The sequence below is a fragment of the Myotis myotis genome, unplaced genomic scaffold, assembly GCF_014108235.1.
Source record: "Myotis myotis isolate mMyoMyo1 unplaced genomic scaffold, mMyoMyo1.p scaffold_m19_p_12, whole genome shotgun sequence".
NCBI lineage: Eukaryota > Metazoa > Chordata > Mammalia > Chiroptera > Vespertilionidae > Myotis > Myotis myotis.
Window position 1 is genome coordinate 20,743,295 of NW_023416316.1, and position 24,563 is coordinate 20,767,857.

At 45.0% G+C, this 24,563-nt stretch overlaps 1 long non-coding RNA gene across 1 annotated transcript; it reads left to right on the plus strand.

Annotated features, from left to right (window-relative positions):
* Positions 1–356: 356 nt before the first annotated feature.
* Positions 357–3,312, plus strand: LOC118666764. The gene is made up of 3 exons (XR_004971073.1): positions 357–713; positions 1,592–1,738; positions 3,162–3,312. It is a non-coding gene; the product is annotated as an uncharacterized LOC118666764 (long non-coding RNA).
* The last annotated feature ends 21,251 nt before the right edge of the window (positions 3,313–24,563 follow it).

The following is a 24,563-nucleotide window of genomic DNA, read 5'->3' on the forward strand; positions in this document are numbered from 1 at the left end:
GGCTGGGCCCGGGCAGAAGCACATCTGCCTGGATAACGTTTCTCTGGAGCTTTGTCCTTCTCGAAGGTTCAGAACAACCTCCCTCTAACCCACCAACTCAGGTCTCTCTGCAACTTCAAACGGTGGCCACAGGGCTCATTTGGGGGAGGGGGTGGAGCCTGACATAGCTCATAATTTTAGACCTCTTACCAGGGGATGAAGAGAAACCAAAGGCTGTGTTTGGCAGGTGCACCTGCCTAGTGCTAAAGAGTGTACCAGTTTCCTTTCTGGCTTTCCTTTTATTCTTTTAAACTCCCTTTCACCAGCACATCTTGATTTTTAAAAAAAGTTATTTTGCCTCTGCTCATTTTCAGTTCCAAGTGATCTATGGTTGCGATCCATGACCTCTGAGGCTCCTTGCCGTCCCATGATGCTGGGACTGAAAATCAAGTGGAGTTTGGCAGCTGCTTTCTGAGCCATCTTGGACACTTGCCATCTAAGAAGTTAATCTCATCCATCTTGCAGTCGGCCACTTATCAGCTCTATGGAGACACTGCCAGTCTCCCAAAACACTAAAACAGTACAGAAAACTGTGCATTTGACCCCTTGGAGAATCACACATCCTCTGTGTGGAGACACTGCCAGGCTCCAGAAACATGAAAATGGTCTAAAATCTGTGTGTGTGTGACCTGTGGAAGACACTCCTTGGCACCTCCACAGCCAACGGTGCAAAGGTAATTGAGGTTTGTAATAAGGAGCCTGAGGCCTCACAAAAAACCACGTACTTTCTTTCTTTGATACTAACCAGAATTTGTTTAAAACAAATTTGACCAGTGCTCCTAATACTCTGCTATTCATGAAATCACATTTTCTTATGTGGATCAAAGATGTTAAAATAGCAGTGGTTTTACATGATCTGACCTTACATATGCTAGGAGCCATGCCAGGAGCTGGAGATACAAAATGATGAAACATAGCTTCTGGCTCACAGAGGCTTCAGAGTGGAGGGAGGAGGCGGACACAAATAGTTGGGACACAGGTTATGTGGGTTCTAATAAGATGTGTACAAAGGGCAGCGTGCGGTACATCCCTGAGAGAGAGAAACTGAAGGAAAGGCTTCCCAGAGAGGTTACTGGGCTTCAGTATATGGAATAAGAGATGTATTTTTTTGTGTGTGTATATGAAGTTCTCAAAATCACCAGCCATCCTAGGAATACACAGTCTGGTGGCTTTGTACTATGCCAATTTAGCTTAAGGTCTAACCGCTGTAAGAAATCCTTTCTTTATCACTCACCGTGGTTCTCTGATTGTCCCCTGACCACATAGTATGTCTCACTTCAACCTGTGATGACAAGTTGAAGTAGCAAAGAATAATGTATTTACAAATGCCAACATCCTTGAAGACAGCCTGCTGCACCTGTCTCAGCTAGCACTGTGGGAGTCCAGCTGTTGCCAGACTAGGCCAGGGGGAAGGTGGCTCTAGCTTTCAGAAGATGAATAGAGTTTAGTAGTTGACTGAGCCTTGAGAAGAAAGAGCAGGGAAGATACAGTGTTAGTATTGCCATCTAATGTTCAAGGATTTCCATAGTCTTTCCCCAACCTGTCTTCCCAGGTTTTCCCCATCCCTCACATCGAGAAACAACAAATGACTCCTGCAATGAACACATTGCCATCTTCTGCACGTTGGTGCCCTCTGCTCCCTCACTCTGCCAACTCACTCCTAGTGACTTTAAGACCCGGCCGGAAGACACCCTCTGAGGTATGTTTCTCTAGGCTCGTGCACCTTAGGCTTTAAGGTGCATGGAGCCCTCTGCAAGTTCTCACTTGGAGGCCTTGATAAATTGCAGATTCTAATTCAGTATGTCTGAGGCAGGGCCCGAGACTCTGCATTTATAACAAGGTCCTGGGGGATATAGATGCTGCTGATCTCTGAACCACATTTTGAGTAGTAAGGCTCTAGGTCTCATTTTTTCTTTAGTCCTTTTGGAAAGTCAAGCCTGTAGAAGCTGTTGTTTTTTTTTTAAATATATATTTTATCGATTTTTTTTACAGAGAGGAAGGGAGAGGGATAGAGAGTTAGAAACATCGATGAGAGAGAAACATCGATCAGCTGCCTCCTGCACACCCCCTATTGGGAATGTGCCCGAAACCAAGGTACATGCCCTTGACCGGACAGGCCGACGCTCTATCCACTGAGCCAAACCGGTTAAGGGAAACAATGTTTTACTCCAGTTCCAATACAATAATTTGCTATTCAGCAGTTGGTAAATTCTTTTGGTAGATATATGTAGGGTGACTGATGTCCTGGTTTGCCTGGCACTTTGGGGTTTCCTGGGACATGGGACTTTCTGTGCTAAAACTGCAAAGTCCTGGGCATGCCAGGCTGAATTGGTCTCCCTACCTCTGGTGGTTACAGCTGGGTCACAACCTCCATACCAGATGAGGTGAGCTCATAGGCAAAATTCTGTTAAAGCTACAAAGTTTACTCGCTAGCAGATGCAAGAACAGTCCTTCAACTGCTTCTAAAGCAGTGGTTCTCAATCTTCTGGCCCTTTAAATACAGTTCCTCATGTTGTGACCCAACCGTAAACCCAACCATAAAATTATTTTCGTTGCTACTTCATAACTGTAATGTTGCTACTGTTATGAATCGTAATGTAAATATCTGTTATGCAGGATGGTCTTAGGCGATCCCTGTGAAAGGGTCGTTCAACCGCCAAAGGGGTCGCGACCCACAGGTTGAGAACCGCTGTAGAAGGCTTTGGGGAAGACCCATTCTCTGCTTTAGGCGCTACAAGTGGCATTAGCCTGATAGGTTCTCTCTAAAGTAGACATACGGATATTATGGAGATGAACCAGCTAAGCTTGCAGTAGGTTCAAGTGACAGCCTCTATGGAGAGAGACACAGGACCATGGAAACACTGGGCCTCAGGTGCGGCACCAAAAATGTTAGACTGCAGCTGGTGAGGAGCCCTAAGGTTTTCAGAGCAGAGGACCTGGCCCCAGGTACAGCCAGGAAATCAGCTCTGTGCCTTCCTCAGACTTAATTAAATTCAGGTTTTATTGGTCTTTATGATATTTTGCCTAGAGGGTGGGTGGGAGGTCATCTCAGGAAGCGACCACCCCTCAAAGATATCTTATTCCACATTGCACAGTATCCCAGATACAACCCCTTATTGCAGGGGGCTCATTTCTTTATGCCCCGAGGAGCACACAAAACAACGAGACCCCCTGGACTTCAGAGAAGCCTCATTGCGTGGGGACTGGTGCTGCACTGGAACCGCTGGAGGTGTTTTCTCAGGAGGGAGGAGGATCTCTTCCTGATGAGCCTCAGTTAAGAAAAGGTAAAAACCACACGTTTCTATTTGTTTTTCTGGAGAAAAGGCAGAAACACAACAGTTTCCTTGCCTCTAGGCCTTTCAGAAGAAGCCAGCTGGGGGATGGGAGGGTGGGCTGCTAGCATGGATGTTCTGTGAACAGATTTTTGAGAGCAAATGTTAGCGCTAGTGGAGCTCTCATCCTCCCTGTGGATTTGTACTGCGACCTCTGACACCAATTCAGCAAAACAACTTCACCTTTCACCTACTTTCTGCGTTTTCCTGCTGTTTGGTTCATCCTTTGTGTGCACACATAAGCAACTCTTGATGATTTTGTTTGTTCATACCGTTTCTTCCACAACAAAGAGGAAGAATAGAGGTCCCCAGGGATGCTGTGGAAGTTGGGAGACCAGGAGACCAGTAGGGATGTGAGCGCGTCTCTGTTGGAAGGGACCCCAAGGGTGTTCAGAGATTGTGGCCCAGTCTTCATATCACGGATGAAGAAACTGAGTCTTGGAGAGGAGAAATGGCTTGCTTGAGGGCGGCAAATGAGTAATTGGACCTGAAAAAAGGTTTTTTAATGCTGTCAATTAAAGCTCATGGAGTCTTAACAATTCCGTATCCATATCCAAGCAGATGCTTGAGTTCTGGTCTCTATGTCCTTGTGAGTGGCCATATGACCACTGCTGGCCTGATCTGGCCTCATCTGGTGATGGGCATTCACCACTGTCCCAGAAAGTGGGGCTTTAGTCCATGATTTCCTTGGGATATGATATTTTGACCAGGATTGTATTTTGAACTCTGTCTGGAGACATTAATTTTAATTAGAAATACACCAATATCAATGAATTTTCATTGAGGAGATATTTCCTGGAGCAAACTTCGTTTAGCTTTGATCATTTCATTGTGGGATACCGAAGGACCTTTAATTTCTACAAGGGATGTGGCCTCTCCTCTGTTGTGTAGAACAAATTTAGGAAAATGATGATCTGAACTATGGGACAATTTTTTTTTTTTTAAATCCTCACCTGAGGATATGTTTTTATTGATTTTTTTCCTTTTTTTAAGAGAAAGAGAGAAACATCAGTGTGAGAGAGAAACATCTATTGGTTGCTTCTTATACGCTTCTGACTGGGGACCCAGCCTGCAACCCAGGTATGGGCCCTGACTGGGAATCGAACCTGCAACCTTTTGGTGCATGGGGCAGCAGTCCAACCAACTGAGCTACCTTGCCAGGGCTAGAATAAAATTCTTTAAAAGGCACATGTAAATTTGTTTTGTAAATTAAATGATATATAAAATAGAATAGAGGGATTTAGCACTCAAAGCAACTAATGGAGGATATATTGCTAAGTGAGAAGAGCCATATTTATATAGCACAAATAAATTTTTTATTAATACATATTATACATTATTCTGGGAAGATGTATATAGATACATCTGGGAATATGTATATAAAAGCTCCTAAAGTTTATATATATTTTTTAACTTCCACCATCAACAAGAGACCAATTCTCTGATTATAGTTGGGAGAATCCCAAGGAAGGACCCTGATTGGCCCACCTTGGGTTAAGTGCCCAGCCCTCACTTATCAAACTTGTGGAAAAAGATATGGCCGCATAAGAAGATACTGTATGGATAGGGAGAATGGTTCCCAGGAGGAGGGGCTCTAGGCAAACAGTCCCCTGTGTGTCCAGTACAACAGCATGGCAGCAGTTGTGTGGACAGTCATGCTCAGTACGGGCATGTTGATCAGTATGCTGGAAACCAGGAAGGAAGGGCTGTGGGTTAGCATACCACCTTTCCTATTGTTAGAGCAAAGTCAACAAGTCTTTATTGAGAGCTGCTCCCTGGTGACTTGATCATTGTTGGACCAGCCTGCATCTGTTTACACTGTCATTTTTTCCTGCTACGTTAACCCCAGGACCTCCAGCTCCATTCAGACACCCAACAGTCCTGACATTTCTCCGCCCTGCAAAGAACTGTTGACAGCTTGGACTGTTATCTTGGTCTTAATTACTGCTGAGTCACTTCATTTCCCAGAGGGAGAAGGGTGAGGTCACCAACACTGCTGGCTACAGGCAGCCTTAAGCTCCGATGGAATGTTTCTGGAGAGAAACGTGTGTAAGAAAAGGAGCCCGACTCTGTTCCTTTCAGAGGAAGGCTGTTAGCTTGTTCTGGGAAGGTCAGCTGGATGGCAGAAAGGGAGTGGGAGGAGCTTTAGCATAAAAAGCCTTAACTCTAGACCTGTCTTCCCCAGCACTGGGGGGCACTCAAGTCAGTAAATTCCAGTTCATAAGGCTGGTGGAGAGTCAGCCATTAGGAAATACGGTTAGGGATAATGCTGTGAGGTATGGAAGATATCATGATGTGAAGACCCAGACACACAATACAACATACAGTTTAGAGTTGTACACTTGAAACCTGTATGATTTTATTAACCAATGTCACCCTAATACATTCAATAAAAAATAAAAGACACAGACATGCCTCAGTACCCTTGTTCCATCTCTCCTTGCTCCATCCTGACTTCTGGTTGATCTGGGCTTCCCATCTGCCTCCCTTCCCCCCATTTCTAATAGCTACTGGGCTTTCGACCCATCATTTTCTTCAGGATTTATGCCTCTGTTGCTTTCCTCTGGCACATCGATGTTTGTTGGGCTCTCCCGATGTTTGCTGGAACTGTCCTTGGGGCCCCTTTTTAAATGGCCTGTTCTGGAGGTGGTTCATCCAGGTGACATTGGGCAGCACAAGCTCGCATCCCTCTCTGGCACCTGGCTCCAGGCTTACTGGTGCAGCTCTCTCTGGGAGGAGCTTCTTTCTCTTTTGGGTCCTGATAGTGCTGCGGGGAACTTAAGCCAGGCCTATTCACTGGTGACTGCCTTCCCTCTAGTCCAGGGGTGGGCAAACTTTCTGACTCGAGGGCCACAATGGGTTCTTAAACTGGACCGGAGGGCCGGAACAAAAGCATGGATGGAGTGTTTGTGTGAACTAATATAAATTCAAAGTAAACATCATTACATAAAAGGGTATGGTCTTTTTTTTTTAGTTTTATTCATTTCAAACGGGCCGAATCGGGCCCTCGGGCCGTAGATTGCCCACGGCTGCTCTAGACCAAGTCGGACTCACCTCTGTACCCTCTGCCTGTGGCACAGAGCTTGGCACAGAGAAAGCTTAGCCATAAATATCAAGGGAAATGCTCACTGTTGTTTCTGACTGTGGCCTCCTTTTCCTTGCTCATCCTTTAGGTCCAGATGCAGCTCACCACCACACTCTTTCCCATTCTCCTTTTCCACCTGCTTTCCTTCCTCCCCACACCAGTCTGACTGAGAGACAGTGTAGTGTAGTGGTTAAGAACATGGGTTCTAAAATAAGATTATCTTGATTTAAATCCTGGGCTTTATTGTTTATTAACTGTGCAACTGTTGGCAAGTTACTTCAACCTCCCTAGGACTGCTGGGAGGATTAAATGTGTTGAGATGAGTATTGTACTTGGAATAGCATGTGGTAGATAGCAGGCCCTCTAGAAGCATTTGCTGCTGTTGTTGTTCTCTACTTTCACTGTTCACTCCAGTAAGGGTCTCTGACTTTGTTTCCTCCTGCGTTCTCGGGCTAACTCCCAACTTATCCTCTCCTTGCACTCCAGCTTTTATGCCTCAGTCTCAGCCACTGGTCCACCCAGCCAAATATTTGCAAATACACATTTCTAATCGGCTAACACTGAGCTGTAGCCCAGGAGACATCCAGCCTCCATCCTTAGAACTGTCAACATCGCCTCTTCTACTCTTGGTTCTTTCCTCAGGCCATGTTCTGGCTCAAATCTTGCCCTTTTAATGGCTGATTAGGGAAGCTGTAAAGGAATGAGGTTTATCTCAGCTGGTAGACCTAGGGTTGGCAAACATTTTCTGTAAAGGGCCAGATAGTAAATATTTTATGGTCTCTGTCCATCATGGTCCTGCTCTTCTCCCTCCTTCTTCACAACTTTTTTTAAAAAATTGATTTCAGAGAGGAAAGGAGAAGGATAGAGAGATAGAAAAATCAATGATGAGGGACTCATTGATCGGCCGCCTCCTGCACGCCCCCTACTGGGGATAGAGCCCGCAACCTGGACATGTGCTTGAACCCAGGACCCTCGGTCCCCAGGCCGATGCTCTATCCACGAGCTAAACAGGCTAGGGCTTCACAACTCTTTAACAGTATAAAAGCCGTGCTTAACTTGAATGAAGGATTGTTGTACTAAAAGAGGTCACAAGCCACATTTGGTCCTCAGGCCATAATTTGTGTGCTCCTGTGCTAGGTAATAAGTGCCATGAGGGCAAGAACAAACCTGTCTTGTCACCTCTGTAATCTAGTGCTAGCCTGCACGTGGGAGGTCCTCTATCAGTACTTTTTGAATGAACAAATAAATGAATAAATGGGTTCAAATGAGTCTCTGGCTTACAAATTTAAGAGAAAGAGTCCCTGTGTCAATTCTATAGTGAATAGGAAAAAGCCTAGGGAAGGGTTTTATTAAGTTGGCTTCTTGCTCTGTCTGCCATTATCCAAGGGCACAAGGGTATGCCTCAACTTCAGTACCTACATGCAATTCTATCCCCTTCTTCTAGCCAAGAACAGAGCTCCCTGCAGCCTTCGTTTCATAATAAACTATACCAGCTTTGTGCTGGTAAATGTTTAACAACCAGCTACCCAAGAAATAAGCAAATGATCCCTAATTTATAGCATTTGTCAAATTCTATGGTGGTAATACTTCAACCATGGCCAATTTCATGCTACAAACCACTGAACTTGGAAGTTAGGGAGAGATATGTACAATCAGCTCTTTCTAGCAGAGGCATACCATTAAACCTTACCCCCTTTCCTGCTCACTCCTGCAGCCCTTAAGGCCATCCACCTCCTGGGATAAAACTTGAAAGAAAGCTTAGCTCCCACAATCCTTGCCTCAGGATTAGGATGTTCTCTGAGTTTTGTTGGATGGGTATCTTGCCCTCCCAGACTTCCTGGATTTCAGCCTTTGTCTGCTTTGATCCCCAACCCCTGACTGCTCATCTGACCCCCTGACTCCCTGGAGTCTTATAGAACACAGATGGCCATGCACTTCCTGATCCTCCCTGGCTTCCTGGCTGTCAAATATCTGACGTGTTTCTGAGCACTTAGAAGCATAGCCACTCTACCTCCTGCAGGGTCTTCTGGTTCCCAGGCTGTGATCTGCTTTGGCCACTCTTTTCCGGTTCTTGCAACACACCTCTCTTGACTGCCAGGAGGTTCACTCATCCTACTGACTGGGAACTTGGTTCCCAGCTCAATTCTTCTTTCCGTTTTGGTCTCTGTCTAATTAGCACCATCTGTCTACGAAACCTGTCCATAAACTTTACCTTCATGGATTCACACAAAAGAATCCTTACCGGTACTTTCTGTGTGCCAGGCTGTGTAGGTACTGGGGATACCTCAGTGAGCAAAACTGGTAAGGATTCGCTGCCCTTGGGAAACTTACATTAAAGTGTGAGGAAACACATACCAACCAACAGGCATAATAAATAATATCTATATATAAAAGGCTAATATGCTAGGTGTCCGTCCGGGTAATGATGTCACGTCATGTAGCAACACCTGGCTTCCTCTCCCTAGCAACTAGCCTTTTTGCAGTTTCTTCAGTCCAGGAACATGACTTGCTTTATAGCTAGATGGAAACATCTTACACTTTAACCAAATGTCTGTGAAGCATTTTCCTGTGCCGCATCTCATTTAATCCTCATAGAAGTCCTGGAGTAGGTAGCTAGGAGACTTGGTGGAATCCTATTTTCTTTTCATTAGCCAGAAAACGGAGATTTAGAAAGCTTAGAAACGTGACCCAACTGAAAAGAAGTTAAGAAATGGTGTGCCTTGAAAATGACTTTAGGTTTTCTCACTGCACAGAATATAGTCAAACACTGCTGCAGTTAAATATTTTACCCTTTGTTCTCCCTGCGTGATCTGTAATAATAATCTGCTTTGTGTTGACATTTACTGCTGTGTTGCTGACAGTTACCTGAAAGAGAAGTTGGGGTGCTTCACGGGCTGGAAAAAGTTTGGCTACATCAGAAAGCAGGTCTAATTAAGCAAGTTTATTCTATATATACTAGAGGCCCAGTGCATGAAATTCATGCACTGGGGGGTGGGGGGCGTTCCTCAGCCCAGTCTGCTCCCTCTCACAGTCTGGGAGCCCTCAGGGGATGTTCTACTGATGGCTTAGGCTCTCCATGGAGCGGGCCTAAGCCGTAGTTTGGCCTCCCTCTGCGGGAGGTGACCAGCTGATCAGGGGAAGGCACCACCCCCATCACCCCGCTGCTGCTGCCACTGCGGGCTGCCGCAGCCACCGCAGCCGCCAAGGTGTTTTCATCAATACGGACTCCAGTCCCTTCACCACGAATAAATGATAACTTTCTTTAGGCATTTTCAAGATGTCTCTTTCATAGGATATGACATTTCTTTCATTTTTTTAATCCTCACCTGAGGATATTTTTCCATTGATTTTTAGAGAGCGTGGAAGAGAGAGGGAAAGACAGAGAGAAACATCAATGTGAGAGGGACACTTCGATTGGTTGCCTCCTGCATGAGCCCTGACCTGGGCCCGGCCAGGGAGGAGCCTGCAACCTAGGTACATGCCCTTGATCAGAATTGAACCTGGAACCTGTGGTCCACAGGCTGAGGCTCTATCCACTGAGCCAAACCAGCTAGGGCAGGATATGACATTTCTTAGCCCCTCCAGCAGCAGACCTTTGTTTTTTCCTCCAGGTGTGAGGTGGAAAAACCCTGGATCACCTTCTTGGATTCTTATTACCCAAGTTACCAAGAATACTGTGAGTGGTGTACTGGGAGCTTAGCCAATAAGTGGTCAGAAAAGGTGTTTCCTCTGCAGCTCACGCACAGAGGTGAGACTGCTGGTGTGCCACAGCTGAAGCAGGCCCCCCGTCTGTGTGCACCTCAGGCTCCCCTGTCAATGTCCACCCCAGGCCCCCCTGTCAGTGTCCGCTCTGGGGCCGCTTGAACCAGTGCGGCAGCTCAGGCAGGCCCCCCGTCTCTGTGTCTGTCTCTGCTCTGGGCCTCACCTGCGCGTGCAGCCTCCTCCTGACTGGTCGTGACTGTTACAGTGTCCTGGCCTAATTTGCATATTACTATACACACACACACACACACACACACACACACACACATATAGATAGATGTAGATATATATACATATATACATATATATACATATATATATATATATATATATATATATATATATATATATATATATATATATATGTAGATATATAGATATAGATAAAAGGCTAAGTTGACTTGCACATGTGTGATACATATAAAGTTCTCCCTGGTGCCAATCACGCTTATGTGCTTTCATCTGTCATTGTCGATTGTGAATTTGGTTGACACTTCTATTATAGAGAAAGGGCGAATAGCAATATTAAAATATTTCTTCTAATTAATTTCCTTTCAATGTGCACGAATTCGTGCACCAGGCCGCTAGTACTAGTATATTATAAAAGAAGGTGATAAGTATGATGGGAAAAGGGAGTAGGGAATGATGGGCTCAAAGTGCTAATAGGAGGCAGGCAGTTAGAATGGACTCATTGAGAAAGCAACATTTGAGCAAAGCCTTAGGAAAGGTTGCCTGTACTCTGGTACACAACATGTGCTCAGCGTCAACACCTGGTCATATAGGTATTGACACTGAGCACATGGTATGTATCAGAGAAATGTAATGATTCTCACAGAGGGACTGTTTCCAGTAAGAGAGGTAGATGGTTGTGTGATTATATGGTTGGGCTTGGGTGTAGAAAACATGACTTTGAATCCTTTCTCTGTGGCCAATGAAGGCAGCTATAGGGGTTAACCCAACTAGACAATGAGTTTCTTGAGGTCAGGGACTGGAACTGTGTTGTTCACCCTGTAGCACTGGTGCCTAGCATAGTATCTGCACATGGTAGGCACTCTAATAATACTTATTAAATGAATGAATTCAAAATTAAGTCTTTGGTTTGCTTATTGGCCCTATTATCCAGGGAAGGTTCCTTTCTGAGCTCTAGTGTAAAATAGGAATGTTAGTAATGATAATACCAGTACTCATCTCATAGTGTTGCTGTGTGAATTGAGTTGTAATAATAATGCCTGTAGAACACTTGGCACAGTGCCTTAGCACACAGCAAGTGCTTACTCAATAAATGTTAAGAATAGTCACTGTTGCTGTTAGAGTCAGCATACAAAGTTAATGTTCTCCAACTAAGAGACACTGTTATGGAAAGATTCCGCGCTTCCTTGATAACTAGGTTCCATCCAGCAAGCCAGCACAGTGCCTGTTAAATCCTTTGAGGAAGTGTGAGAGGTGTGCATGGGGTAAATGTTGGGTAGGGTGGGGGCTGGAGGAGCCTGGGGGCAGAGGAATGAGCCCAGGGAGTAGGACTGAAGGGTCCCTGTATACCACATGGAGGCATTCAGCCAGAAGTGGAGTTGCAGTGTCTACATAACACAGAGCAAGGGACTGAATGGACCATTAGCTGAGATTAAGGAGAATAGTTGTTATTAAGGCAGGGGCATCACTGGTGGGGTCTGGAGACAAGGTCTAGACCCCGTGTCCTATGCCAGGATCTTTCTCCATCTTAACGTACTCTCTCAGCCACAATTCCCTGGCTTTCCTATCAGTCCCCAGTGTCCACTGGACCGACTCTTGCCTCTTTGATTGTGTTCTCTCTGCTCTCCTGGGTTTGTCTCTCCTGAAGCAGTCAGTCTGGATGAGGACCCCTGCTGTCTCTATGGGCACAGCCAGGGAGTCACTTGCTAACTCATTAGGAATGTAACCACCATTCCCCGTGAGTGTAGGCAGCCATTGAATGCTGTTACACAAAGGCAGCATCCCGACCAAACGGGCCAACACAGTAGAGGCTTCTCTTCCTACTAGGCTTCTGGCTGGAAGCAGATGTTTATGGGAGAGTGTTGTCATCAAATAGTCGGGCAGCATTTGTTTAGGACCTGCTGCACATCTGTCCCTGTGATGAGGGAGACAGCATTTCAGTGCAGAAAAGATAATGGTCCTCATCAAAATCTCTGATTATTTCCTGAGGATTGATTCCTAGAAGTAGCTTAATTTTTCCAAGGGGTAAGAACACTTTTAAGGCTCTGATACATGTTGCTGTATTGCCTTCCAAAAAGGATGTACAAATTACAGCATGGTAACTGTAGTTAATAATACTGTATTACATATTTGAAAGTTGCTAAGAGAATAGATCTTAAAAGTTCTCATCACAAGGAAAAAAACACTTTTTTTGAGACTATGTATAGTAATGGATATTAACTAGACTTATTGTGGCGATCATTTTGCAATATATAATAATATTGAATCATGCTATACACTTGAAATTAATATAATGTTATATGTCAGTTATACCTCAATAAAAAAAAAGATGTACTTATTCACATGCCCATTCATTGCATGTGATTATGTCCATTTTATCATATCTTTGCCAGTAGTGGATATTATTAGAAGTTTTTTGTTTTTATTCTCACCTGAGGATATTTTTTTCCATTGATTTCTAGAGAGAGTGGAAAGGAGGGAGGACAGGGTGTGGGAGGGAGATAGTGAGAAAGAAGCGGGGAGGGAGAGAGAAAGAGAGAGAGGGAGAGAAACATAGACATGAGACACATCAATTGACTGCCTCCTGCATGTGCCCCTACCGGGACTGGGGAACCTGCAACCCAGGTATGTGCCCTGAACCCGTGATCCTTACGTCTGTGGGCCAACACTCCAACCACTGAGCAAAACTGGCCAGGGTTTAGAAGTTTTAAATGTATATATTGGAGAGTAAAATGGTGTTTCTTTGATTAAATATCCATTTTTATTAATTTTAATTTATTTAAAATGTTTTTTATGGGGATAATACTTGGTGTTTTTTTGTAGGGTGGGTCTGGAGGAATATTGATTTGATATTTTTTGGCTGAATTTTATTTCTGCTATTTAAATACTGATACAGTAAAATTTACTTTTGGTGTTGTGTATACTTTTATGATTTTGACAAGTATACAGAGTCATGTAACTACTAACACAATCAGAATGTAAACAATTTTCTTCCCTAAATTCCATGAGCCTTTTTCAGAATGATATAACAATGTCTTTAACAGAGCAAGCACTTTACATTTTAAGTCCAACTTATGAATATTTTTATTTTATATATTGCACTTTCTTGGCCTAACTCTAGGTCACAAATATTTTCTCCTGTGTGTTGTTGTAAAAGTTTGCTAATTTTATATTTTACATTTATGTCCATAATCCATTTTGTTAAATTTTGTGAAGGTGTGAGGTGTTGGTCAAGACTCATGTTTTTGTATATTGATGTCCAATTGTTTTGACACCATTTGTTAAAAAGTTTACCCTTTTTCTATTTAATTGCCTTTGTACCTCTGTCAAAAATCAGTTGATCATATATATTTTTGTGTTTTCTTCTTTCCTGGGCTCTCTATTTTGTTCCATTGATCTTTCTATCCTCTCCCTGCTACCATGTGGTCTTGATTATATCAAGTCCCTATATTTTACCTCTTCCAGAATGACATATAACTGGAATCATACAGTATATAAAACCTGGGTCTATCTTGCTCACTTAGAATATCGAAGGCCTTTATTATTATTATTATTATTATTATTATTATTATTTTAAATATATTTTATTGATTTTTTACAGAGAGTAAGGGAGAGAGATAGAGAGTCAGAAACATCGATGAGAGAGAAACATCGATCAGCCGCCTCCTGCACATCCCCCACTGGGGATGTGCCCACAACCCAGGTACATGCCCCTGACCGGAATCGAACCTGGGACCTTCCAGTCCGCAGGCCTACGCTCTATCCACTGAGCCAAACCGGTTCCGGCGAATATCGAAGGCCTTTGAAATTCATCCAAATTGTTGTGTACTTCAATCTTTCATTCATTTCTATTGTTCAAATGTACTTCATTGTATGGATATACTAATTATTCAACCATTCACTTGCTGTTCTTTTTCAAAGTTGGTTTGGCTATTCTAGTTCCTTTGCCGTTTTAGAATCAGCTTATAAATATTCTACTTATAAATATCAGCTTGTAAAACTTGCTCTCTTGATTGGGATAATGTTGGGATTTCCACTATGTAGAAATCAATTTGGGGAGAATTTACATTAACAATATTGAGTCTTCCATTCTATCAACACGGTCTAGCTTTTCATGTATTTAATACCTTTAACATTTCTTTCATCAGTATTTTCTACTTTTCAGCTTTTACTTAAGTATTTCGTGTTTTGGAATTACCAGTGCTACTATTTTTAAAAATTAAGTTTCAAATTTTAAACAAAGAACTGAGGTGTCCCAGCAGAAAGCCTCAGTCCAGTACCCACCGCCAGGTATGTGCGTGAAGCCATCTTTGATGTTCTAGCCCCAGCTGAGTTCTTAGCTGGATGTAGCCATAGGAGTGAACCCAGCTGACACTGCATGGAACTGAAGAACTGCCCACCGGAGGCCAGCCAACCCACAAAATCGTGAGAAAGAATCCATCTTTGTTATTTTAAATCACTAAGTTTGGAGGTGGTTTGCCGTAGAACAGTAGACAGCAGATATAGAGCAACCGTTCATGGATTTGCTGGGCTCTGAGACTGGCCATGAGTGCTGGGCTTTGCTGTTTCTTCCTGAGTCTCCTTGTTGTCAGTCAGACTCAGGCAGTGAGCCCCCAGAGGTAGCAGCTGGCTGCCACGTCACAGAGTTCCCTCTTGCACACTTACTACCCAGTCTCTGCGTCTCTGCTCAAACTTGCGTTTGGTGGCTGAAAGGCCTCTGCCAGCCTCACTGTGCTGCCCTGGTCCCACTGCTTGCTCACTTGGCTGATAGCTGCCTGGCTCCCAGGGTCTCCACCACAATGCCCTCTCTTTGGCCTGATTAACAGCCCCAGGAATGGCTTCCTTCCCTCCTCCTGATACAAAGATTCTCTCTCTGTGGGGCACGTTTCATGCCCCTACAAGTGGATTAGTATTCCCCAGGTCTGAACCCCCAGCTATCGTTTCAAGAATTGGCAGCTGTTTAAACCTGACCTAGAACCTGCAGAGTGGTTGGATTTTATTACCTGTTCAGTAAAAGGACTTGGAACCCATTAATTTTTAAAAATATATATATTTTATTGACTTTTTTTACAGAGAGGAAGGGAGAGAGAGAGTTAGACACATTGATGAGAGAGAAACATCGATCGAGGCACACTCCCCACTGGGAATGTGCCCGCAACCAAGGTACATGCCCTTGACCGGAATCGAACCTGGGACCTTTCAGTCCGCAGGCCGACGCTCTATCCACTGAGCCAAACTGGTTACGGCTGTTAATTAATTTTTTAAAAAATAAGTCAGGGCAAGCACTTTCTAGCCTGTCCTTACTAACTGTGCCATCTGGGACCAGTTCCTAAGCTCCTCCTATAAACCACACCTCCTTTACTCCTAAAATCGGGATAATAATACTTGATAAGAAAATGGTAATGTGTTGGCACATAGCAACTGCTTAGCAGTTGTTGTTATTACAATTAATATTAAAGTAAGAAATAATAGTCATAGGGATATAAAGTACAGCATAGGTTAATCACCATGTATGGTGCCAGCTGGGTAGTGGAAATCAGGGGACCACTTTGTAGAGTCTATGACTGTTTAACCATCATGCTTTCACCTGAAACTAATACAAAATAATATTGAATGTGAACTGTAATTGAACAAAATAAAATAAATGTTCCTAAAAAACAAAATAAAGTCAGAGATGGAAATGGCCCTTAGAGATCATTTAATCCAAGACCCACATTCTTCAGCAGGAGAAAGTGAGGCCAAGAGACATAGGGACTGGCCTGAGTCATCACAATTCCTCAGTAGTTGAACGAGAACTTGAAAACTAGTTTTCCAACCTCCAATCTCATGCCTTTCCAATTGCACCACAATTATTTGGTTTAGGAGGCCCTGGAGAGAAAGAAAGGGGGCGGGAGAGAAGAATCTGCCAACAACTAAGCACCTATGTTATTGGTGCTTTTATATATATCATGTCATACTATCCCCATAGTAATTCTATAAATTATTATCTCTACTTTATAGATGAAGACATTGGGGCTTGGAGAATTTAAAATCTTGCCTAAAGGCCTCATGGGAAGTAGATTGGAGTTTCAACCCAGGCCTGTCTGACTCCCAAACTAGCCCACACTCCTCACCGTCTCCTGTCTGCCTGGGTCAGACTGGGGAGCCTGAAAATCACAGGGAAGAGGTCTGGCACCACCATGGCTGCCTTTCTTCCCAGTACTCAGATGCAGGAGCTGGCCTGCACACAGAGCCTTTTATCCTCCTTCCACACAGTCCTTTTAACTGAAACCCAGTGGCCAAAGCTTAACTGCAATTCTGCAAAACTGGTGGCGAAAGACCTGGCTGGGGCTTGGGCCGCTCCCCCCAAACGTGATGTGCACAGAGAATGGGGCAGACATTGTTTCGCTCTCTGCTCAGCAATGCCCAGCCAACCCTTCCAGTCTAAATTGAGCCCTTAATCGTTTTCCTGGCATTTGCTCAGACAGGATTTTATTTTCTAGTAATAAAAGCTTCTACATTGTAGGAAAAAAATCTGCCTTTTTGTCTAGCTTTTGTGAATGCTTTGCCACCTGTCCTTGTTCCCCCCGTGTGTTTGTGCTTGGGGCAGAGCCAGGTTGTTTTGTGCCCGCTGTCAAGTCTGGGGGAGCTCTGCACGGGCAGAGAAATGCACTGGCATTGACCGTGCCTCTGCTCATTGCAGGCCACCTCCCATCTCACGAACTGAGAGGTCTACTCCTGCAGCCTTGACTTCTGGGTCTGCAGGTGGCAAAGGGAGAAGGTCCCGGGGAAAGAGGAATGCAGTGAGTCTCTGAGAGATGACACCAAAGCAGCTCTTGATGGCTCACACCTGGCTACCTCAGTCTGTCCCTTAAGAATTTTCAGTGGCTCCCAGTGCCTGCAGAATCAAGGTCATGCTAAGATGGTATTCAGACACACCCACCTCCTCAACCTCTTTTCTTGTTGGTGAAAAAGATAAAAAAGGAAAATATGGCGGGAACAAAGTCTGTTTGGGCGCCAGATATGGGGGAATTGGCGTTCTCTCTTCTTGGGACCAGCGCAGAGAGAGAACTCGAGGGTTGATGAAATCTTGAATAGAACGCGATGAGGTTTAAGGAAAATGAATAAAAAGACTGAGACAGGAATAGAGGAAAGCTGGGACCAAGTGTGGTGTCTGCTTTCTGATAGATGAACAGTGCCCAGAGCCAGCACAGCAACCTTTATTTATAGCCAAATACCAGGAAGTTTTACTAAGGGTCAATAGAAGGGGGAATGTGTGCGTTCTTGTGGCTTCCTCGTAAATAGTCACCTCCAGGTGGGTCCGAATCGCATTCCTTCCTGGTGCTTGACCAGATTTAGACAAGAACCCATTTCCCGGCACCTGACTTTGAAGGTCAACTGAGGCATTCCCACCTCTTGGTTAGATATGCCCCCAAGATAAGGCTCTGCCTTCATCATGGGTTCAGTTAACATGAATTTAAAAGAAAGCCAGCGCCTTCCCTGGTTGGGGGCCTTCCACAGGAAAAGGAAAAGAATATCTAGATACTTAACACATTTCGTACCACTCAGGAGTTTTCTCGTGTTTTGCGCGCCATCTGTTAAGGACTGCTCACGAGTGTTCTCGTTTTTCACGCCCATGGAAAAAGGAGCGAATCTAGATACTTATGTAAATTTTGTTTGGTCCCTCTTCATAGAGGAAAATGTTTTACGCAGTACCATACGTTAAAAAAGTACTAGAAACTTTAATTGTTTGTTTTTGTAAATAAAAATGTTATAATTATTGAAAAACAACACCTAAAGTGCATTTTAATGATTTAAATAACGTGCAGTTTGCCCAAAAATGTGCGGTCCCTGGCGTATGTCTTAGAGATTTCTATGCGGTACGCAATGTGTTAAAAAAGTAAAAATGAAGCTCACCAGAATCTTCACCACCATAACCAGTATTAATATATTGGCCCATAAAAGTATTAATATATCTTTTCAGATCTATGTGTACATATATATGTATTTTAAAATTTCAGGCTATTTCAGTCCCAATTTGCATTTCTATGCTTATCTTTGGACAGTTCCTACAGTGCACCAAACATTATCTATAGAGTTCACCTTCTGTCAGTGTATCAGGCACTTTCACATTTCTAAGACTTTGTACCTGCCACTCTCTCTGCCCCAAATGCTCTTTACACGTCGGCTGGCACATAGCAAGGTCTAAGAAGTTAGTTATTTCCTCTTCACTTCCTTTCTTGCCTGGTCAGCTCCTACTTACTATTTAAAACTCTACTAAAACCCCATTCTTTCCCCCAAACCACACTTGTCCACTCACTAATTAGCCACTCACTACCCATTTTGGGACCCATGGGTTTGCCTCCTCCTACCCCAACCAGTCTTAAGACTGAGCTCTTCCAAGGCAGTCAGGGCCAGGTCTCCTTCACTCAGAACCATGATTGGCATCCAGGGTGGGCTGGGAAATGGGCATCAGCTCTGTCAGAGGCGGCGATTGCTGGATGAAGCTGAGCCAAGGCATATGGCAGGGGCCCGGACACGGCCAGACTGGTCAGGGTGGCCCATGTGCTAACATTCAGACAGAGATTCCCAATTGCCAGGGAGATCCCTGTTGTTTGCTGGGCTCCTCCCTGTCTGGTGAGAGCCAACCTTCAACCTCAGAGAGCATTATGATGCTCAGAGCTGTGGGTAGACCTTGGATGAATTATTGACTCTCCTTGCTGAGTGAATGCAGGCATCTGTGTGGTGCATCCAAAGCTGGGCACAGCCGAGGTGCCTCTCAGGATTCTTGGGCCAGAATTCTAGACTTAATGGTGGTGGGCTGCAGGAAAAGAGGCAAAGTCGAGCATACTCACGCTTGACCAGACCTCTTGCCGTTTCTTCAGAGTGGGTGCATTTTGTTCCTTTCTGCTCACCTTTGCCCCAACCTCCCTTCACTGTCCTCCCAGCTCATCTCCACTTCAGAGGGGCATTTTACGTGTTCTTGCTGGTGTACACTTGTCCCTTGTCTCCTCTACTTTGCCACCCCACCATGCAGCTTCCATGTCATAAGTTCACACATCCTCCCACCAGCCCTTCCCTCCTCATCCAGACTTGGGAAGACTGCGAGGAGAGCCAGGAGAAATGGATGCTGGATGCTGCCGCTGATTTGAGCAGGATTAGTTGAAAGCACGAGTTGGGGGCTCTCCAGTGCCTGGCTGGTCTTCATCAAGAGAGGGAGCTTCTAGCCTGGCCGGGTAACACACCTCCATTCTCAGGCTCCCTGAAAGAATGAGGTAATAGAAGTAACTGGAAACAGAAGCTATTGGTACCCGAACTCACATGGCATCAAATATTCAGGCAACTGAATAATGACTTAATAATAATGTGAGTTGAGTTTCTCCAGGCCTCACCAACCCGTGAGTATACTTTTAGGGTCATATTAGCAGCAATGACCTATATTTTGCTGACTTTTGCCCCTGAAACTTCATCCCCCAGTAGCATTTTACGGCCATGCACAAATACTCTACTCTTTCTTCCACTTGTGCCCTATGGGCATTATCCCCGATCACCTGGCAGCTTGGGGGTGAGTTGCAGTGTGCGCCTTATGTGCTCATGTCTACCCAAGAACACTTTCCCCTCATGTGGAAACTCTTCAGGTACTAGGAGGCATGGAATGCTCTGGAGTGCTCTCTGTACTGGGAAGAGCACCTCTGCCTCCCTGCCTTCATTCCTATCCCATTTTGCATCTTAGTTTGGCATCAGCCCCTAAAGTGGCAGGGATAATGTCCCCTTCTGAAAACAGCTTCCTCAGCTTTTGCAAGGGCGTCCCCTCTCTCTGCTGAGTTCTGACTCCCAGCTGTGGGGCTGGGCTAGGCAAAGTCTGAAGCTTCCCATGTGCTACCCATCCGTCTTTGTTGCTTTTCCTGGCATGTGAGCCAAACCACTTCCTCATTCTCACTTGGAGTCGCTCCCAGATGCTCCCCACACCAGTTCATCAAACACACCCAGGAAGGGCTGAAACCCAGTTTAGGCTCAAGTTGGGACCCCATTAAAATGATAAATGTTTTCCCAGTTCTTCTCAGTTTACAAAACCTGTTCACATATATTATTTCACTTAATCCTTGAAATAACCCTTTGAAGTTGTGTTGTCTTTATTCATACTTTATGGGGATAAAAGTGAAGTTCAGGCAGATCAGGAAATATGGCTATGGCTACTTATTTAGTAAGTGACAGTCAGGAATTCATTCCTCTTATGCAGACTCCTGGGCTCCCTCTGTTATAGGATGACAATACACAAGACTTAGATAGTTGAGGGGCATGTAGATAAAGTCGAAATGGCTATGACTTCAGACTTGGAGTTAGGTGCAGCTGGCACCACCCAGAGGCGACTGAAATCTCCAATAGAGCAGTGGCTAGAATTGTGCTGTTCAGGCAAAACGGCCATGGTGTCCTCTCAAGAAGCTTACGAGACTTTTTTGGTGTTTTGGCTGGTCTTCATTTTTCATCTGTGCTCTGTAGCATCTGGCTAGGACTTATCATATAGTAGTTATTTTTGTGGGTCTCTTATCATGCTTGTTCTACTGTGGGATATTTGAGGGTAGACACCATGACTTTGGCTTCTTTTCATGCTCCAAAGCAAGAGCTATGAATATAGTAGGTGCTCAATAAATGCTGGTGGAATGAATGACTATTTCTTAATGTCAACCCCTTAGGTTTCCAAGTGGGTAATTCAACTGTAGTCATTTCTTTCACATTGGAACCTCTATCTGAGGGTGGGCATGGTGCATGACCAAGCAGAGTAACATAAACTTATTGGTCTCCTGCCTCAGCTTCCATGTCTTTATGTTGCCCAGCTGCTCCTTTTTGGGTCCATTCATGACTTTCACTTCTAGTTGCCTCCCTTCCTCCCTCATGTCTGAGTCCAAAGCAATTCAGATAGGAAGTAGATCAATCACCTCAGTGATATTGGTAGGACTTGGTAGCTAGTCATCCACCTGAACATGGCGTTTGATAGGCTAGTGACATGTTTTCCCAAGTGACATCTGTCTTCCTCCCTGTCCATTGTTGGTCCAAGCTACAGATCTGACTGAATCCTGATCTCTAGTTCTCCTGTCCAAAAGCACTCTTCCCTTTAGGATTGGACATTGGCTCTGATTTCAGCCCGGGATTGGGCCCTGACATCCTATGTGGCACTTGCTTACCTTTCTACCTAGGGCAGGAACCTGGATCTGTATACCGGACTCTTGCTGCCCATGGACAATTTGTCTACAAATAATCTCCCACCTGTCTGTCTGCTGATGGGGATACAGACAGGTTGTTTGGGTTGTTCTTCATTGTGTTCCACTCATCTGATTGGACTTGTTGCTTCAGTCATGCTTGGGCTTGCCATGTCCTTTGGCCATTGCGCCTCACCCATCTGGATACCAGTCTGGGACTTCCCTTTGCAGCTGGACCTGTTCTTCCAGCTAAAGATCTGATTGTGGACATCCAGGATAAGGATTTTGCTTTGTTCTCTTGGCCTGCTCTGCATGGCTGTGAGATGCCCATAGTGCCATGTGCATACCCAAGCTAAAAATCCATTTGGTTTTATCTTGCACTCTTGAAGAGGTTTAGTGTGGAAAAGAATTTAAAACTAATTCAATAAACTAAGGATTAATGATTGGGGCGATTTTTATTGATTTATCCTATTGTTATCTCTAATTTTCTTGCCCATATTCAGTCAGATTTTAAATAATGCCTCTTAGAAAACAAATATAGTTGGTCTAACTCATGTCAGATATATCCCAGCCATAGGGGTCCAGGTTCCTCTTGGGAGGTGTCACCCTTCATTGGGCTAGATTTCCTACACAGGGAAAGTACACCTTGGCAATTGCCACAGACTCTTTTAACATAATTTCTGTAAAAGACTTAGTCGTAACTTTCTTAAAATAGCAGCAAGTTGCAGTAGCATCGTTTAAAAAAGTAATGCAAATTGGCTCAAGTAAATTAATGTCTTCATCTAGAAATACAGGCAAGGAGATGTAAAGTAAAGAGAACGATGGAAGAAACATGTTTCAGTTTGACAGTAGGTCAGAGTCAGGACCTTACTCTCTAGGGAAAAAGAAAGCATTGGGTTTGACCAATATCACCATAAGTAAATATTATTGCTTCATGAGAAGGCTGACAGACTGGATAGCTCAAGACTTGTCCAAACCACCTCGATTCTATGAGGTATCTCCACTTGCTTTTCTAGTAGACATTTCAAATCCACATGTACAAAACTGACCTTATGATTGTCACTCCTGTCCCCTCCCTTCCCACTTTCCATCCCTCTTTCAAACCTGCTTCACCTAGAGCCGTCTTCGTTTTAGTGCATGGCAGCTCTCTCAGTTGTTCAAGCCCTAAACCTTGAACTCTTCCTTGACTCCTCTCTCTTTCACACTTCATATCCACTCTGTCAGAAATTCTATGAGCTCCATTTTTAAAATAAATTGAGAATCTGACCATTTCCCACTATATTCATGGTTACTTCTCTGAGCATAACTATTATTATTTTTCACATGGGGTACAGAAGTAGCCTCCTGCTAGATCTCTCTGATTCTACCATTGCCCCCTCTTCTTCCCTCCCTCCAGTTTATTCTCAACACAGTCTTTGTTTCAGCCATGGCTCCTAAATCTGCTGTGGCTCCCTAGTTCACAAGTCAAAGTCAAAATCCTCATCATGGCCTCCATGAGCTTCAGACCCTTAATTACCTCTCTGATCTCATCTCCTATGACTTTCCCCTTTGTTTATACCTTTCTAGCCATGCTGCCCTTGCTGTTTCTTGAACATGTCAGACAGGTCTCTGCCTCAGGGTCTTTGCACTGGCTGTTACCTCTTCCTGAAATGTTTTTCCCCCAGAAATCTGATGTCAGCTTGACCAACTCCCTTTCATTCTTTGAGTTATATATATATATATACACTAGAGGCCCAGTGCATGAATTCATGCACTGGTGGGGTCCCTCAGGGTGGCCTGCGGAGATCCAGCCCCAGCTCACGCCCCCTGCCTCACAGTCCTGCAGCTCCGCCTGGCACCCTGCTTTGGCCTGGCGCCACTCTCTAACCTGCTCCACCATCCCGCCCCTCCAGGGTGATCAGTCAGGTCCCCCCTACCCCTGCTGCCCAGCTTCCTCAGTGCCTGGGAGCCAGTGGCCCCGTCCCCTACCACCACCACTGGTCACTGTCTGTGGGGCAATTGGGCCCCCACTTGCACCCACCTTGGCCTGGTGCCACCCACTCACCTGCTCCACCATCCTGCCATAGTCCTACTCTCATCAGGACCCATCGGGGCTGGCAGTGCTTCCACTGCTGCCCACTGCCAGCACCTGTCACCAACACCCACCATGTTCTGCGCCTCCCCCTGGTGGTCAGCACACGTCATAGCAAGCAATCGAACTCCCAGTCAAAGGACCTCCCGAGGGGACAATTTGCATGTTAGGCTTTATTATATAAGATTTCAGAGAGGAAGAGAGAGGGAGAGGGAGATAGGAACATCAATGATGACAGAGAATCATTGATCGGTTGCCTCCTGGAATGCCTCCTACTGGGGATTGAGCCCGCTACCAGGGCATGTGCCCTGACCCAGAGTCAACTGTGACCTCCTGGTTCATAGGTCAGTGCTCAACCACTAAGCCACATTGGCTTGTCCAAGTATTTTCTTAAATGTTACTTTCCTTGATGAGGTCTACCAGGACCACCTTTTTAATACTGCCCCCTGCCCCTCTGTCTATTCGAAGCCTTCTTATCCTATTCTATTTCCTTCTTCATAATGCTTATCATGTAATCCTATATAATAAAAGCCTAATATGCAAATTGTCCCCTCAACCAGGAGTTCGACCTGGGGTTCAACCGCTCACTATGACATGTGCTGACCACCAGGGGGCGGCACAGAACATGGAGGGCTTCAGCGACACAGCACTGGCAGCGGGCAGCAGTGGAGGCGCTGCCAGCCTCAATGGGCCCCAACAAGAGTGGGACTGCGACAGGATGGTGGAGCAGGTGAGTGGGCGGCGCCAAGCCAAGGCGGGTGTGAGTGGGGCCCAATTGCCCCGCTGATCACCCCACAGACTGCGACCCGTGGCGGCAGCAGAGGGTGGGGCCACCGCCCAGCCCCATGCACTGAAGGAGCCGGGTGGGGGGCCGATGACTCAGGCAGAGGGGGATGCGTGGGGACCTG